The sequence below is a fragment of the Tenrec ecaudatus genome, chromosome 9, assembly GCF_050624435.1.
Source record: "Tenrec ecaudatus isolate mTenEca1 chromosome 9, mTenEca1.hap1, whole genome shotgun sequence".
NCBI classification, from domain to species: domain Eukaryota; kingdom Metazoa; phylum Chordata; class Mammalia; order Afrosoricida; family Tenrecidae; genus Tenrec; species Tenrec ecaudatus.
In genome coordinates this window covers 93268095-93287804 of record NC_134538.1, presented here as the reverse complement: position 1 = coordinate 93287804, position 19710 = coordinate 93268095, and the positions used below count along the sequence as shown (strand labels likewise).

Genomic DNA, 19710 nt, shown 5'->3' with positions numbered 1-19710 from the left:
TGCTTCCTCTTGTTCGGACACAAACAAGTAGGAGCCATTGGCCTAGTTGAAAATCTTTTGCCTAGGAAACACTTTAAAACTCCAAATTTACTTGGAAATTATAGAGTAAAGGTTGGGGGGTGGTGGTTATCAAGCGGTATATAGTAATTAGGCTGATGATTAAAAAAACCATATTTATTTAAGAATTACATCTATTCTATATATAATAGCAAGAACAGTGGCACAAAGTAGGCTCATTACACACCCACATATATTTATGTATCTTAAATGAAACTATTAACAGTATTTAAACAGCTAACACTGAAGAATGATCTACACAGAAGCTCAGTTCCTCATCAAATAAGTAATTGATCCTTAAAGAAGAACTAACAACAAAAAAATGGTTTGATTTGTGGAAATGATTCACTAAGAGTCAACTTTTGGCTATAGGAAAAATTCTTTCTGCTCAACAAATTTAGATATTAGCTAGATTTAATAAAATAAATATTATAAGTTGCATATATACATGATGCAAACTGAGGAATCTATTTAAATAATGATCTGTTTACTCAGTGTGATATTTTCTTAAATGCTTAATCAGATATACTGAGACAATACAATTGCCTTTGATTTTAACTGATTTTTTTTTTTCTTGAAAAATCACAGTTAGTCTCCAGTGACCAACAGGAGACTTTATTGGTGGAAGCAGAAACTGCAATTCACTTAATACTTAAAAAAAAAAAAACAACTTATTGATGTAATTTTTATTAATGAACCAGGATATCTGTGACCTAATGTTGGCATTTACAGAAATTCTTACATTTTGTTGAAGGTAGCGCCTTATTATAATTCTGCTTTTGATTTTTAAATAATTCTCTAATTTTCACAATAACTTTTTTTTGCCAATCTTTTGCAATTATTCTTCGTCACAAATGAAGAGTGAAATAGTTGCCTCGACAGAGAATAGAAGAATTCTAAAGTGTTGTTAGAAGCTGTCCAGTCAATTCTGACCCCAGGGCCTCCTATGGACAACAGAACGCACTGTGCGGGCTGCTCTGCCCTCCCATTTGATGTGTTTGAGCACATTGGGGCACCACTGTGTGTCACTCTATCGCCTAGAGGGTCCTCCTGTTTTTTGCAGTCCCTCTCCCTCTGATTTCCCACGATGGCCATGTCCAGTGTGCATGAGATAGTCTGGCCATCACTGCTTCGAAGGAACATTCTGGTGGTGCTGCTTCTAAGGCTGACTTGTTTGTTCTTCTGGAAACCCATGATCTTGTCAAGTCTTCACCAGCACAGTAATCAAAATACATAACGCTTTTTAGTGTGACTGGAATATGGAATTGTAGGACATGTGAATTACATGGCAATAAAATAGCTGAAAATACATGGCTTAATGTTTCTCTGTACTAACCTGCTGTCAATTGTTTGTAAGTAGCTCTGCACTAAGTCCACATATGCATCACCAAGGGGCAAAAACCTGTTTTTCTGTCTTCACCAAACACTCCTCCACACTCTGCAAGTATCTCTGTCTCTTTTCCCTCTCCCCAGGTGCCACACCCTCTCCGTTATTGGCTTATTGGGGGCTGTGTGTACAGCCTGTCCTCAGTCTATAAAAGGGATCTGTTCTGAACTGTGTCTTAAGAATATGTATGTTAGTGAGACCACGGGCTTCTTATTCAGCCTTCCTTTTAAGACTCAAAAAACTTACAAACAAACAAAAATCCCTCATTGCCTTGAAGTCAATTCTGGCTATAGCAACCCTATAAAACAGGGCAGAACGACATCTTGGGTTCCCGAGACTTTAAGTCTCACTGGAGCAGAAGGCTTTGTCATTGGTGGGTTTAATCCACTGACCTTGAAGTTAGCAGTTCAATGTATATCCCCATACACCCTCAGGGTTCCACCGAGCTTAACATCAGTGCAAGACAACAGAGTCCGTGGGTAGCTAACCACATAGTTTTGTTCAAACCCGCTATGCACGGTGGGAGAAAGATGATTGGACAGTGTGCCAGGCAGGGAGGAGCATCGCTTCACAAAGAGGACACACAAGATCAACCTTCACAGCCCATCCCTCGTTAACTGGGCAGCTGTACAAATCTTCATAGACTGTACATCATTTCCAAATAAAGAGAATTCACCTAGCGTAATAGAATATGTACATACTCAAAAGGCATTAGCCAGTGAACATTTTACATTTTATACTAAGTAACAGCAGGCCGAAACAATTTACTGTGTATACGTAGCTATGGAGACACATGCATAGAAAATAAAGAAAAAGTACTCCAAATAAAAGTTCTCATTTCTGAAACTGGTCACATGATTGAAGCCCATATTTAGTACTAACTTCTTCTACCACCCATTCAATGTTCCCTTTGTCCTGAGCAGGAAGCCCAGCAGGTCAGGCCTGGTGAAAAAGACATTATTCAAGGGTGCATAGCAACAGAAGGGGCCTGACGCACTGAAGACAATTTAGAATCAGTTTCACGGGATGTCTTTTGAACTGGCTAACTTGCCTAAATAGCACTGGCTGTTTTCTGTTACCTTTCTCTTACTTCCTCCTCACTCGTGGAAGCCCATTGTTTCCAAAGATACAGTTTCTGTTTTACAGATAATCCAGTAGTTGATCCTAGTTATTCAACTTAGGTGGCATGGTCTTGCCAATGTTGACTTGTAACAGGAAGATGTTGCTGCTTGCTTGCTGGGAGAGGAGAGGGGCAATTCACTGAGCCAGCACCCAGGGAATTCTGGAGCTGAGTGCAGGCTCTTCTGTGCATCCTTTCTCTCTTATTTTGGGACTGGGATGCCGCAGTTTGAGGACATGATTCCTACAATAGAAAATCTCAGGCCAAGGCAATAAGCTAAGATTAGCAAGATGGCAGAAGAGCTGACCTTTGGGATCACAGCCCAACAAGTAAGCACTGTGCCACCAGGGCTCCATGTGCCACGGCAGCAGGAAGATAGGTGGCTCTACTCCGGTCACAAGAACAGTTATGGTGAAACCACAGGGGTAGTTCTACCCTGCCCTGGAAAATCGCTGAGTTGGCACCAACTCAAGGGTAGTTGAGTTTTTATGTAGATGGCAGAAAGGAATGGCAATAAAAAAACTCAATCCTTGTTCTAATGCCGCGATCAGTTAATACATGTTCATGTGGTGAACCGCCGCCCCCCCCCAAGCATAAAATTATTTTCTACTTACTAACTGTAATTTTTCCACTGTTATCAATTGGGTGACCCCTGTGAAAGGGTCATTTGACTCCCAAAGGAGTCGTGACCCACAGGTTGAGAATCGCTGAACTAATGTATCCTCCCTGGAATTGGCTTATCTCAGGACTACTCATAATATGAATTCTTAATATCTCAAAAAAGTTCTAGCTACGTGGAGTTCAATTTTCTTTTAGACAAAGATAAAACCACTAACAGACAACATTTTAGAGTTTGTCCCTATTCTCCTGCTCTTTCGTAATGGCAGAAAGCTTCCATTATACATATTAACCCAAACCCCAAATCCATTGTTATCCAGTAGATTCCATCTCATCTCAACGTAATAGCGGGTTTCTGAGATTGTAGATTTTTTCTCCCCCTCTCACTGCCATCAATTCAACACCAACTCACAGAGATCCTTGGTGGTTTCTGAGACTAACTAGTTATGTGAGTAGAAAGCCCTGTCTTTTTCCCACGTAGCTACTGGTGGTTTTGAACTGCCGACCATGCAGTTCATAGCCCAACGCATAACATATCTTTCTCCTGCAGAGCACCTGGTGGGTCTAAACTGCTGAACTTGTTAGCAGTCAACAATTTAGCACACAGCGTGGCCAAAATTCACTGTATTAATACAATCGTGTATATTAATACTATTTGGAAATTTACCCAGAGATGAGTGCTCAAATAAAAGAAGGGACTTCCACACCCAAGCTTTCGCACCCTAGAAAAGGAATCGTTTTTGACAATACTCAGACCCTATCAACTGAGCAGAGCAGTCCACACAGAGAGAACTCTGCCTATATCTATAAGAGGTCCCACACTCTAGTGTTTGGCTCTGGTGTGGACCCCGTCTGGGTCTGGGTATAGGCCAAGGTGGGTTTCAGATCTTTGAAGCCAGGAAGTAGTTATTATAAAAAATTAACTGATGCTGACCCCTTTGAACTAACAGTTGTTCATCTTTTAATTCACGAGTCTGCAATGCAATAGCAACTTTGCTTTTTCGGGGGGGCAGGGTGGGGTAAACCATTTAAATATCACATTCAAGTACTCTTGAAAGATCCAAAAGGCGATCTTTTCTTATTTTCCACATAAAACAATCTGTGAAGGGAAAATTGGATGGCGATTTCCAGAGACTGATTTGGGACCATATCACTCATGTTAGCAAAGATCCGTGCAAGTCTTTGGAATACAAAGTCTATTACCATTTTTACATTTCCTTATGTGCTGCCTCTGTAGTAATGTGTAGAAAAGGATAGACATAGGTTAAGTAATGCATTGGAGCTTAAATTCTGAGCATTAAGTTTGTAGAAAACTAGAGTTTACGAGGAGAGCTCAAAATCCATTTCTGAGTCTCCACGGAGATCCAGCCTACAGTGGGTTCTTTCTGACTGTGGAAGCAGCAGTGTAAAGCTCTACCCCTAGGCAGGATGTGGTTGAAAGTAGATTGCTGCTCTTCCCCTTGGCAGCCAGGGGAGGGGCAGCCTAGCTGTTAGGGACTAACTTGAATGGAATTTGGGGTACTGGGGACCATATAGTCATGAGTCATGTCCTACTGCTTTGGTTGAAGGTTCCTGAACCATGCTTGGAATTTTTTCTCTCTTCAACTGCTTATAAATCCCTATCCAGTACTCTCCCCTGATTCTGCAACTCTGATGAATCCATCCACCGCTGGGGCTGATTCTGGGACTGTCCTCTGTCACTCTCTTACTTAAGTGTCACAATTCTGCGAGTTTGCACACATCATGATTCCTCATGCGGACTGTCTGCTCTATCCAGACGACTTGTCTGTATTTTGTCTTTGTCCTATTTAAGACTTAATAACTGTGTCTATAAATTATGTTTGAATTGTAGGTGTCTTTCCTCCCTCATAACAGTAAGGAATGCAAATGACAGCAGGAATGTTAATGGCTGTGTGGTTGCAGTCCATCTCATTCCTTCAATAGTTGTTAACTCAACCAGCCCTTTGTTCTAAGCAGTCTCGTGGCACCTTGCTTTCTTTCCGGTATTGTTACAGGAATGCAGGTTCTTCTCTTTCCAAAAGAAAGATTTCCTTTGGAAGACTGGGGACATCACATCATTTTATTAAGAAACTCCTAAGGACGAAGAGAAACCTCCCACCCAGCATGGCTGGGCTCAGTAGTTCTTGCATGCCCCAGTCGCCTTCAGACTGCTGAGTGTTTGCAGGCATAAGAGATTCTTGGAAGACCTCTTAAGTTGGAGAACTTCCGCCCCGATAGCACAGGGTTCTGGAAAATGCAATCCCATGCTAATACACTGACTGCTCAAATGCCCCGTCCAAACCTCCACCTGGGCTCCTTTGCCCTGTCACAGTATCGTTATTGTGGACACCACTGCAAATAAATCTTAGTGAAACGAGCTTCTCAGGTCTTTGCTATGAAGAAGGATGCAGAGAGAATATGGATCTGAGAGAGAAGGGGGGCATCCAGGGAAGTGGGCAGGCTGGAAGGGATATAGTAATTATTATACTTAGTTTACACACATATCAACTGAGGCTGAAAATTTAGTCAACCTGATTACTAAGTTTTGAAGTCTGCATACAATTTTATTTTTAGCTAACTCAAAAATTCATACATTTATTCACTACAGCAAAGTCAAACTGATTTAAAGATAATTCAATGCTGACTCAGAGACCTCCTAAAGGTTTCCAGACACTAGACCTGTTTATAGGAGTATGAAGCCCAGCATTTCTCCTGTGCAGCTGCTGGTGGTTTTGAACTGCCAACCATGCAGATCACAACCTAATACATAACATAAAGATAGTTATGTTTAATGTCATCAAACTACCTGTGTTGCTTTCCCCATTGTTCTTCCTCTCATAGAATAAAACAAATCCACAGTCAGAGGCAAAGTGACTAATAGTTCTAAGGACAATATATTTCTCTGCCTCAATTCCCTCATCTGAAAAATAAAATAAAATATATATAATGTGAACTTTGTGAGATTCTAATTTATGCTTAGAATATTTCTTTGGACTTGGAAAGCCATCCGTAAACCTTTAGCTATTATTGGAGTGATTCGATTAACTTAGAGCGTGTTTTTTTCTTTCTCCTAAGTAATCGATGTGTCTGTGTTTTAAAAACCATTTTATATTACTTTTTGTATTAGTTTTAAAATTTTAAAAGTATGATATGTTTGCTTAATATAAAAACTATATATCAGAAAAGTAAAGTGTGCATCTTCTTCCTATTATATCTCTTCTCAAATGCTACTGCTTATGTTTCTTTTTCCTCTGTAAGGGCCTCTTGGTGCTGGAGGGGGTTTGGTGCTGGCTGGTGCACAGCAGGGTTCATGGGTTGAGCCCACCAACTGCTCTGTTGGGAGAAACTTGCAGCTGTCTACCCATATAAAGATTCACTGTATACCGACTGTAGGTATTTTCTTCAGTTACTCCACGTCTTTACTAATTTCTAGCTAACAGTGACTTCAAACATATACTGGAAACATTGTGTATTTTATAAGAAACTAGCTCTAATGGCATATTGAAGGAGCCCTGGTGGTATAGCGATTACCTGTTGGGCTGTGACCTGTGAGGTCGGTCGTTCAACATCACCAGCCACTTGAAGGAGAAAGACTGGGTTTTCTACTCCCATGAAAAGGCTGTCTCAGATGCGTACAGGGCGTCACTATGAGTCCGTGAGTGAGAAGGACGTATTTAAATGTGTTTTAAGTGAGTGTGCCTCCCAAAGGCTTGCTATGGAGAAGAGTGCAGAGCTACCAGAACCTTGTACCACAGGCCTGAGCAAGGATCCAAAGAGCAGAGAGAGGCTGTGCCTGCAGGCACAGCTGCGAGGAGGCAGCCCAGATTGAAGAACGACATTCTCGGCATTTCTCATGCTGAATCGTCACCTGCTACTTCGCTAATAAACCCTAACTATGGGGGAAAATAAAGTGCCTGGGTGTACCTCCAGCCCTCTGCACACTTCAACTCTGCGTTAAAAAGAAAGGCATTTGTCATGCTAGTTTATGGCCAGAAACAGGAATGCAACATTCCCAGAGAAAGGTCATAGAAAGAATGAATCCGTTAAAAAAAATCACACTGCACCCCGCCTAAGTCCTCGGCGCCTCTTCCCCGCGCTGCTGCTTTCCACTGCACCCAGTAAATCCCCCTATAACCTGTTTTAAATCAACCCGAATGCAGGCAGAGGTAGAGTGAGAAGGGGAGGGAGCTTGGGGTGCTGAAGCTGAGGAGGTGGGGAAGAAGGGGCTGTCTGGGTTGCCTTGGCAATACAAAGGAGAATGTTGAGGGGGAGAGATTTACATGCTGATTCTAATTGCATTGCTAATTGTATTCTATTGTGCTGACCTGCCTACTTGCCTAGTTCATCATTCTGAATCACTAAGCATTTCCAACAGTTTTTCTAAGCACAGGGCCCCTCTCCCCATGGAATTGTATCCTCACCCCCCACCCCCTGGGCTCAGTGACCATAAGAGAACCTTTGGCGAGGCCCTGGGAAAAGCTCTGGTGGAGGGGAACTAGGATGTAACTGATTATGTACAGGCTTACACAGCCTGTAGGAAAAACTAGCTCCGCTGGAGCTCAGTGGAGAATCGCGGGCCTGCTCAACCACAGCGTAGATCTACAACCAAAAAAGGCAGCTGAACAAGCGAGAGGAGAAATCTGAAATAAACTTCCCACCATGAAATGCAGGTTTAAAATTATTTATTAGGAGGCCAAAAAAAATACCCAGCAATTCCCTCAGGATTTGTAGTGTACCTTCTGTGTGCGGGGACATGGATCTGTGAGATTTATTCCCTTGCTCCCCCTGGTGGGAATTTGATTTAATTACAATAGGAATCAGTGTATGCCTTTAAATACATTATCTACTGTGAATAATGCCTTTCTTATAGCCCTTCATTAATGATATGAAATACTAGTTTACATCACTGCTTATGATGTAAAAAATGATCAAACACACTGCAAAGAATATAGTTGTAATTGCTATGTGGAAAAGGTTTGATCTATGCAATAAGTGCATGAGTTTATCTTAATAATATCTATAATAAATGTGATAGATTGTATATAGTATATATATAATTATATACGTGATAAAATTATATATGCTATATACACACTGTGCTCTATACATTGTATTATATGTAGCATAGTGTATAACCATGTGCGTATGTATATATGTCCGTCTTTATTGCTAAAATTCAGGAAGCATGATGGTGCTGTCGAGTAAATATTAGCCTGCTAGCTAGGAAAGTCAAGGGTTCACATCCACCCACCACCACACCTTGGGGGAAAGATAAAGCTTTCTGCTTCCGTCAAGATTTCCAAAGCCTCCGAAAGACACTGCAAGGCACCATGAGTGGCAGTTGACTCAACAGCAGTGGTGTGTTCTAAAGCGACTTGTAATAAAACAGAAAACCTTCAGGCATATCCAGTATTTCCCTCGTTTCCTTTACATTAAGCACCTAAAACCAAAAATGGCGTTCTCTCGTCTATGAATAGTTTTGTTTCATGGGAAACAAAAACTAAAAGCAAGATTTTTATCCCGGTCTATTTTATTTGAACTAAACACCTTCTTGTCACCTGGTACGGTGGTAGGTTCCAAGCAGTGGTGCAGTTTTCGGCTCAGAGTTCACATTGGCTCCTTGGAGTCAGTCAAGGCAGGCCGGACAGGCTAGTGTGTGTCTACCTCCTGTTTGGCATTTTGTCATAAAGTGACAGATGTACCTGAGTGAAAAGCACTGTCATGGAGACATGTCCCTGCACACATTGAGAGACAGCCCCTCTTCACCATAGCTGGCTCATCTCAGAGCGGCTCCTTTCCACACGTATCTGGATCCCTCCCATGGTTAGGTTTCTGGGATGGTTTACTTCAGTTCTTGCTTCTCAACACTGAGGGCATTCACGGGGCAGACATATTTTTGTAAACCCACATAACTTTTATTAGGGCAAGCAAAGTTTCAGGTAAAGCACTCAAGGCCACATGGCAGGGGCTGTGGGACAGTTTGCAACCAAAAATGGCTAAACGAGCAGTCCTGGGACCAAAAAGGAAGAGAGAGTGCCAGGGAGCCCTGATAGGTTGCACGCGCTGGCGCTGGCTCTGCCCCACACCCACAGGAGAGTGCCACCCTCCTCCCACCTGACAGAGAGGCCTGCCCTCAGCCTCTGCTCTGTATCCCTCCGACTCCCTCCTGGGGGCAGTGGGCAGTGGTTGAGGGTATTGACCCATCTGAGTGGCTGAGTTCAGGCGCATGTGTGATGCCATGTTGCTGGCACTGAGTATGTGTGTGTGCACAGGTTGACCTTCACCTGTGTCTAGGTGACCTTGGCCTGAGCATCCCTAGCTTTGGATTGTCCCCATGAAAAGTAACTATACTAGGAACAAAGGGGGTGGTCTCCACCAAATGACTACGCTAAATGATAACTGGCTGTCCATGCCGCAATAGGATTGGAAAGACATCAGACACACTAATTAGTCACCTGTGGGAAAAATCCAACCTGGGCCTGCAAAGACTAAGGCCACTTAAACACAGGTGAAGCTAAACCTGGGCCCACACACACTGCTAGGCTCTAGCAACATGACATCACAGAGGTGTGCCTAAACTCAACCAATAAGGTAGACCAATTCCCTCAACCACGCCTTCCCAGCCGTTGGGCCAGGAGGGGATAAAAGCAGACCCACGGCAGGTACTGTTTTCTTGTGAGGGTGCTCTCTTCCATGTCAGAGGGTGAGATTCCTCATGTACACACACGCCTGCATGTCTGCTCACTACCTGCTTACTCTCTGGGGATTTCTTGCTCTTGGCTCTGCAGGTTGGTTCCGCTCTCCCGTTCAGATATCCCTTTCACATGTCTTCCCAAGCTCCCCTGAGATGGCCATTTTCAGTCTCAAACTCTCCCGTGCCCCTGCCATGAGGCTGTGCACACTGTCCAGAGATAACATGTACTGAGACAGTAATATCTAAAACTTCCTTTTCCCTCAACAAAGTTACTTTGATTTGCAAAAGTCCTTCTGCCACATGAATTCTTTCAGTGAGAAGCAAGAACGGAGACGAAACAGCCCGGACACCTAACACCCGTAGGTGGCTAACGTGTGCCTGCTTTTTTTTCCAACCCCTTTGTTGTGGCAGGGCCAGATAATTTTTTAATGTAGGCATTCGGTGGAAACAACCTGTTCTCTCCCTAATCTGTCTGCCTATCACAAGCATCAACGATGCTGGGGGGGTGGGATGGAGGAGGGGAGAAGCACAGATCTGGATGATATCCACAATGATTATGATGGCTGATAAAATACACCTCTCTCATTACAGGCTGTATGACGCTAAAGCCATATGATGTTGCCTGTGCCAATTGCCACAATGGCCCTGCGTGGTTCACAGTACTAGAATTACAAAGCGTTTTCTGTTACATTCAGACCTGTTTGATTGCCATTGCGTGTGAACCAACAGTTATCATTGTGGATTGTTTTCCCGGGATCTGTGTGCGTGAGTGACTAAAACTTTGAGATTGGAGAATTTTTTGGAATATATCAAAGCCTCAGTTGCTAAAAGGGCAAATTAATTCTGAGACAAGACACTGACTAGTGTCTAAGTTAGGGTTTCATGGCATCATAAGAGAGGCAGCCATGAATTTGAAAAAATTATAAACAAAGAAAACTTCTCTTAAAATGTCTACCCAGCGTTGTGGCGTAAGCTGTCCCTAAGATTCATTTTCTCTCTTTTGCTTCCCTCCCTTTCTGGATTTGACTCGCTGGAGCAAGTCTGCACAGAGCATTTGAAAACACTCCACGTTTCCAGGGGTTGCATATTTTATGGTCACATTTGGCAGAAGTACCAGAGGATAACAAAGAAACCTGGCAGAAAAAATGGAGGGGCAGGGTCTGTGGCACTGCGGTTGTGAACAGAGGGGATCAGAAACGTAAACATTGAGGCCAAACTTGAAGGATAGCCGGAGGAGCAGCTCTGGAGCATTCATGAATCCTCCAAGAATTCTTGAAAACAATGGAGGAAGATATTTTAGGGCCTGAAGAAGTATATTTGTTAGGATTCTGAAGTGGGTTATACCTCGGTTCTTTGCTGCACACGTACGCTGAAAGAATTCACGCCAAATCATGTTTTGTAATCCAAGTGAGGTTTTTATGAAGGACAGAACAAGTTCCCGGGTTTACAGCCTCAAAAGGGCACACGCTATTTCTGGAAAGCATGCCAAGCCACGCCGAAGCCACGCTGGGGCTCCCAACTGCGCCCGGAAAACCACATGGAACAGAACACCCACATGTACAGAACTGGGGAATCCCCAGAGGCCAAGAGCCCAAGGGCATGCGGGCCCTCCAAGGAGCCCCTCCTTACAGCATGGCCCTGAGAGAGGGCAGAGCACAGAGAGACTGGCAGTAGGCCTAGAAAGAGTGCCTAGGGTGTGCAGGGCTGTGCCCCCTGCCTTTATTCTATCCCACCCCCTTGCTGGGGGAGGTGTGGTTGAAGGTACTGGCCGATTCCATTGGCTGAGCTCAGGACCACCTGTGTGATGGTAGGGGCCCAGGTGGCTTTAGGCTTAAGATATGCCTGAGATAAGGGAGACAAGTTTGCTCATGCCCAGTTCTGGATCTTCCCATAGGAGTCCAATAGGGTACCTGATTTCCCACCACTCCCATTATGCTTGCAGGCATGGGAGGGACAGCCCACTCATTTGTTCCTAAGCTAGCTGCCTAACATCTTCATAAATGAAGTAGATAGGTTCTGAGGTTTCAATTGATGTCTGGCAAGATTAACCTTTACTCTTGGGATGTGGTGGTTAGGGAGTGTCTCTCAGAGAAGACTTTCAGTGGAAACATACCATTGAGAAGGAGCCAATGACTACAAGAACTAGAGGAGAAGCAGTCTGAACGTGGACGTGAATGTGGGCTGGGAAATAACTTGGTTTTCACCAAACAGAAGGTCAGCTAGCGTGACACAAGCACACTGACAGAGGGTCGGTGTCACAACGAGCTAGGTCATGGAACAGCATATGACTCGGTCTAAATGCAAAGGCATTGAAAGAATTTAGGCCAAAGAATAAGACTGTTGTTTGCTGTTGCTGTCCATCAATATATCAATTCAGACGATTTTAATGGAACAGTATTGATTAAGAAGGGGGGGGGGATAAAAACCAAGCTCGAGGCTCTTGCTTTCGTCTTGAAAAGAAGTGAAATTAGAGGCAAGCTTAAGACCCCATGACGATAGACATGAGTAGGGGATAGCTATACTTTGGAGGATAAAAGTGACACACCTTGTTGACAAATTAGACTAGGGAAAGATAGAAAGGGACCATCAACCACATTTAAAGATCAGAGGGCTCTACATAAAAGCAGGACCTGGTGTTAGCAGCTCTTCACAGCACCACTCCCCTGAAGTTGGAGATGAGTCGTACCTATGCCCCTTTAATAGGGCTTACATTTTTCCATGTTCTCTACTCTTTAGCACGTCCTGTTGCTTCAACAATGAAACTGACTCAGTGGCTATGGATGAAATTTAATTGTGTGGAAAATAGTTTTATTTACCCAGGTCAAATGGAATAAAAAATAAACAAACCCAGGAGGCCCCCTTTTACTTACATTCAGTGTGCTTTAGTCGTGTGCTTCCTGTAAGACGCACATTGATGTTGGAGATTGTAATCCTCTCAGTTAAATGCACTTTCAAAGCATGGAAGTGAATGGGAATATAGTTCGATGTCTTGATCATTCTAAATGGTGTGCATCTTCCTGAGCTGTCTACTGCTGTACAGATGGTCAGTTGCTTCGAGAGACAAGCCCTGAGAGGGTAAAAAGAAAAGAGGAAGCAGATGACAAGGAAACAAGACAAAACATCACAAAACAACCGACAGGAGATTTTCCCAGAATAGGTGGGAAAAGGATGTGGTAAAATAAAAAGCAACAACAAAACAAAACTTAACATCCCTCAATGTGTTTCAGATATATTGAAGGATGTGTCGCAGCTACGACTCAGTCATGGCCACGCAGCTCATGTTCTACAGTGGTAGCTAGGAATACTCGTGGTGGCTTTAGAAAATTAAGCCTTGCTTCTCAACACAAGGGAAAATATATTCTGATTAATTCTGGAGCAAAAATGATCCTCTCAGCTGCAGGTATGTGCTGTGTCTACAGCACATGTGTTTTCAAACTTCAAACTGATGAGAAGGAAAATGGCCTCCACTCTAGGGGGGTTGGGGAACAAAAAGGATGCCTTTCACAGTGGACATGTTTAAACCACCCCGTCGCCTCGTGCCCCGGGCATCTATGATTTCTGAGACTTGGTATGGCAGAGTCAGAATAAGGTGTCACTATCCTTCTCTGGCATGCTGCTTGCTTTCTGACCCTGAAGCTGATTCTGCAATCACAACTTGCCAATGCATCAAAAATGAGGGCAAACACCAAGTAAATGGAAATTTCCAGATGATAAAATGGCAAACTACATAATTGGCTTAAGCACTGAATCATGGGTATAGTATCATTTGAGAAGCTGTGTCTATTATATAGTCAATGTCAGAAAACAGAAATATAAACAGTTGAAGGTAGTTAGCCATCTGTAATAGAATCCCAGCTAGCTACCCTTCCTTTATTATTCAGAAATAATAAATATCTGGGACAAATATATTCTTCAATTCTTAAAAATATGTTTCTCTTTATAATAAAAATATATCCCTTCTCTGGGAAAGATTTCCTGATCCACAACGTTCCCTTTCTAATGCATACATATTTGTGCGTGTATGTGTGAAATAGTAAATAAGATATTTTTAACACACTGGTTTTCTGACACTTTTTCTATTATTTGGCTTGTCTTTCCTATTCTTCCAGCTTCTATTAGTTAAAGTTCAAAAACTGATATTCTCTCGAATAGTTTGTGAGTTCATTTGTTTTTCACAAATTAAAAAGGAGTAATCTTATTTTCTTAATAGAAGCTATGCAGTTTCTTGTTCTCTATACAATGTAAATAGGTGACAAAGTGGTGTGGGGGCCACATCTGTTAACTCCTTTGGATCCCAAGACTAATGATCGCAAGGCAACAATCAGACCTATCCACCCCCAATGACTGTACACTATTCTGACACCATGTGTCCCGCCCAAGGCGCTCAACTTCTGGGCCTGGTGTCGGTAACTCATTGCAGTGGCTGCACCCAATTTGCAGACAATGCTTACAAGTTCATGATGGAACCTAATCAGTTGCAATCCAGGTGAGAAATATTCAGGATACAGTTGTTCAATCAGGCTAGTTCCTTCTTCATCACGCCCACAGGTGGGCTCCTTTCTGGCTCTCAGCTTCCTGGCCTTCCACTGCCCCGCTAAAGCAATGGTATAAAGCGTCTTTTAGGACTGCCAGTAAATGTTCAAATGGCAATCCACTCCATTGTAAGTCTCAATTTGAAGGCCCTGAGCTCCCTGCTCAGTGGGAGAGCAAACTCAGCTACCCCAATCAAGTGTATATAGACACTCTCTCCAAGACCCCGCATCCTACCCCAAAGCCCTCAATTTAACTTGCTTTTGGGGCCGGGAAGCAAACTCCTCGGTGCCGTGCTCTGGCTGCCTGGCTTTGCTGATGCTGCTTCTCTGCCCCTCCCCTGGTGTCAACATGGTCTCCTGTATCAGGGAGGCCCATGCACGGGCATTTGCAGGTCCAGAGGACATGCTAACTCATGGCGCTTCTCCCATGCTGGTATCAAAATCTCGACTCCTGGTTTTGAGATGGCTGATATTATATCCAATGAGATGGCATGCACAATTAACCGTCACACAATAATACTCACAGCAAAATCAAATAAACCACCTCCCCCCCTCCCACCTTCTTAAGCCTATCAGGAAAATTAAACTTTTAAATCCAGCATCAGGTCCAAAGGCTGTGGGTAGGAGAACCATAACAAAAAATTCACCGTGTTGCAATAGGTGTAACCATGATAAATATTTGATTCTCCATGTAGGGAAAATTTGCCAATGTCCCCAAAATCATTGGCATTAGCCAATGATTCCAACATATTATGATTGTCCCAAGCCTCATGTCTCCAACTTCTTTTCTACCACAGAAGTCAGGCATAACTGAGAAAGAGAGACTACTCTGACGCCATCTCCTAAGCACACCTTAGTTAACACCAGGCAATCATGAAAACATGAGTAGTTGATACGGTTATATTTGTATCCCTTTCCTTGTTATACTGGAGTATTAGAAACCAAAGCTACTGAATCCAATCTGTTAAAAATGCCAAGTTCTGGTTCCATAAATGGAGAATAACATTTTGGTTTAACCTGTAATCCTCCGTTCTAGAGTAGAATCCTCCATTCTAGTTTAATATTGAACATAAAACAGAAGTAATGCTAAGTCAAATAACTGAGTATAACCAGCTTCCCCATATTTACAAATACAATGGCTCTGTAATTATGTAAACCTCTGAGTGTTTCATCACCATCTTGTTGAGAAGAAGCACAACCTCAGGGGCAGGTGACCCAACAAGCAGGAAACGAGGGCTCACTTTTACTTACTTTCCGATCAAAACACTTCCATTTCGTTCACCGTGCTCAAGATTCTGCTTCTAGCTCCAGCTGAAATCTCTCCCTTACCTGGCATGCTTAGTTTACTGTAGCATGCTTAGTTTACCTGTGGGTCACGAACCCTTTGGGGGATGAACCACGCTTTCACAGGGGTCGCCGAAGACCATCAGAAAACACCTATTTCCCACGGTCTTAGGAACCGAGACACCGCCCCTCTATCAGTCTCCAGGTGGGTCCGCCCACATGCAGAGACACCTCATACAAGTACCCGGTGTGAAGACTGTTACCCATGCTGCACCATGCTTCCAGACAAAACGTCATCTATTTGTCATTAGAAATAAATATTTCACAATATATACATACTTGTTTTGTGATTAATCACTATGCTTTCATTAAGTTCAATTTGTAACAATGGAAATGTATCCTGCCTATCAGATATTTACAGTACATTATGATTCATAATGGTAGCAAAATTACAGTTATGAAGTAGCAACTTAAATAATTTAACGGTTGGGGTCATCACTACATGAGGAACTGCATTAAAGGGCCGAGGCGTTAGAACGGTTAAGAACCACTGCTGTACTGGGTAGTCTGGAAGGGATTGCAAATTCAAAAAGGAGGCTAACCGTGTAGGAAGGTGGGATGGGTTGTGAAAGAGATCAATACTAGTCATACCCAGACACAAAATCAGTGATGCAATGAAGGTTTTCACTACAGATTTGTAGGTACACACAATGAAATGCATGCTTCCTTTAATGAATGCTTCAGGTGACCCCCATTTCTAGACTATGGCGTTGCTTACGCTCTCTGGTGGTTGCTCATCCTCCTTGGGCTAACTAACCACAAGATCAGCCATTCGAAACCATTAGCCACAGGGTGGGAGGAAGAGGAGGCTTTGTATGCCCCTGAAGTGTTCGTCTTGGAAATCCCCAGGGGCAATTCGACTTACAAGGCTGCTGTGACTCCGAATGGACTGGCGGACAGTGATCCCGTGGCATTGCTTTGCCTTCCGATTCTCCCCAGCTGAAGACCATTGATCACCACTGAGGACTGCAAAGTGAACAGGAATGCGAGTAGCCTGCGCAGCCTTTAACACTTAGGAACTCTCAGGGTGGTTCCCAGACCAATGAAGTCAGACTCTCAGCATGACTAGAAAGCGCCACAGCTGAGTGCAGGCTAGATCTGATGACCTCCTCTCCTTTCATCCTGAAAGCGGCAGTCACCGCGAAGGCGCACCCTTTGACGGGCTTCTTCTCTGGACTCAATATGTACATTTTAAGGATGTGTGCGTCAGCTGCTGTACGGAAAAGACTAGTTCCATAAGAAGTATAAACCTGAGCTAAAGCCATGGTGCTTGACAGTCAGACTATAAAATGTATATTTTAATCTCAGCTGCCAGAGTCAGTTTCAACCCAAGCATGGGTGTATCAAGGGTTAAACAGCTACTACAAACACATATCAGTGGCGGACCCCTGGGAGGTGGGTGCAAGGGGGAGGACGTCATGCTTGGTAAAGTGGGGGGCCATGCAAAAGAGGAGGGCCTTCGATGTGGCGAATTGACAGTGGTTGCAACCTTGGACTCAACCATAGGAACAATTGTGAAGACGATTCCTTCTGTCGTACCCAAGGTCACTGTGGACAGGATGCCAATTGATGGCCGCCCCACCCCCACCCGCAATTCCTCAGAAGGGGACCGAGTCTTCTTCGTGTGAAGGCTTTGCTGAAACCTGTTCCCATCGGGTGATCCCGCTGTTATTCTCCTTTCTCTCGTCTTCTTTCCGGGGGCTGTCCATTTTTCTTTTCTATTTTAAGTATTTCATGTTCCTGAGTCTTATAATGGATAAGAATGGGGTACGGTGATAATTACACATTTCTTTTGATAACTATTTGCAAGCTCTTAAAATAAAGTAAATACTTCGCGGATTAAAATCAAAGTAGCTTAGTCACAGTGGGCTTTGAAGGGCAGCCAATCCATGAGTATAGACGCACTATAATCCATAGAGGTAAGAAAATTAACCAAGAAAAAACAGATTGAAATTCTATTGAACTACTTTTTCTACATTAACAATTTTCCTAAGATTATTTTTCAGATCCTTATAAAGTAAAGGCCACTTAATGATGGTGAGATAGGACTAAAATGAATGATTTACAAGATTCTAGGTACTTAAACTGTTTAGCTTTTAACAGAAATGTAAGTCTCTAGCTTCTCAGGTAGAAAAAAATTTATAACCTTACATAAAATGCAATCAAATTTCTCAGACTCAACTCGTTGCAATCAAGTTGATGCTTGTGCTAGGCAGGGTTGACTAGAGAAACATCCAGAGATATCCAAATATATGTAAGAACTCCTGGATCCATATGAAGGAGTAATTAAAGGACACATTCCAAGGTTAGCCTAACATGCCTGCCTCCCCCGCCATGCCCTACGCCTGACCCTTCATCCCCTTACTAGTGCCCACCTGGTTGGCCATGCTCAGCCATGATCAAGGTGAAACTCATCCTCATGGGTCTCCAAGTTTACCCGTCCTACATTGAAGAAGCACAACAACAAATCATTGGGGAGACCTTCCATTGGGTATCTAATAGAGATGAAAATGTTTGTAATTGCTTAGAAGGAGGATTGTTAATAGGAGGTTCTGACAACCAATTGATATAAAGACTTTATGCAATATTATATTTTGTCTTCTGTGTGGATTCTTCAGAAAGTGAACTTGGCATTTTTATTTAATTGAAGTATTCATGGAAACATGAGACAAGTACTTTGAAAATGTCTGTGAACTGGATTTAATTTTCCATGTGAATAAGGTTCACATTGTTCTTGCAGAAATGGTGAGGGGGGAGTGGTGTGGGAGACCAACATAAAGGAGACTGTTACACACACTGATGCACAAAATGACTGGCGGAATCAAAGGCTGACTCCGCAGAAGCACCAGCTTGTGCTGCATCAGTTGCAAAGAATATGAATCTTCCTGAGGTCGCCAGAAATATTAACATGGGTGAAATCAATATAAGAGTGCCAAACCTGCCCTCTTTAAAAACAAACAAACAAAAATTAAAAGGCTACTCCCAGGTAAAATTCTGAGGGGGAAAGTTATCCAAGTTTATCAGGCAGTCGTTTACCCAAAGATAGTTTTAACCTTTGCTCTCAGATTTAAGTCAAGGTACTATATAGAAGTTGTGCAAGGTCAATAGGTGAAATTCAATGTTGATTTCCTTGGTCAGTGATTCTAAAGAAATTGAGTAGTTGTGTGGTGTTTTTGTTCTTGTTGTTGTTACTTCCTCTTCTAAACTAGATTCCTGTGCTCACCTAAGGCGTAACTCTATGTATTGCTTATTACAGTATTTTGAAAAGCGCTCGAGATATTTCTCTAATTCTGTACAACCCAAAATGTTGGTTTTTTCTATGGCTCAAAAGCACAGCCTTCTTTAACTCCTTCTGCTACTTGTCATAATTGTTATTCAAAGAACCAAATACGTATTACAAGAATACATGGTGACCTTTTTCTCTTAGTTTAAATCAACTCCAAGGTAACTAAACTTAAAAAGCACCTTTCTGTTTGCCTGATATCTACCTTAGCAATATATTCATTATGCCCTTCTGATTAAACAAAGTAAATAAAAGTATACTTTCTCACTGTTAAAAAAAGGGAGTAATTATATATCAAGAAAACATCGCAGCTGAGCCCAACACAAGTCTCTAAGTCCAATACACATTCCAAAGTCTCTTGTCAGACTCACATCGCTACACGTCATGATTTAGAATGCAGGAAGAAGATCACATGCCGGTGCATGCAAAGTCTTATGAATCTGGGTTTGGTGGAAAGAAGGCAGGGCACCAGCAGTTCTCAGGGTGTCCAGAATGCAGGAAAATCATGGCCGGTGGAGAGGGAGGTGCCCTGGGCCCTCCTTAGGAGAAAGCCAGGCCCCCAAGGAGGTGCCATCAGGCTATGACCTGACTGAGAGCTTGGATACAACCCCTACACTTTTATAAAATATTCAAGTTGATCTAAAATTATGCAACTAACATAATTCTCTACAAATT

General features: G+C 42.9%; 1 pseudogene; it reads left to right on the top strand.

The window, feature by feature from the left end:
- The first annotated feature begins 18147 nt into the window (after positions 1-18147).
- LOC142456046 (AP-3 complex subunit sigma-1 pseudogene) lies at positions 18148-18750 on the top strand (annotated as a pseudogene).
- The last annotated feature ends 960 nt before the right edge of the window (positions 18751-19710 follow it).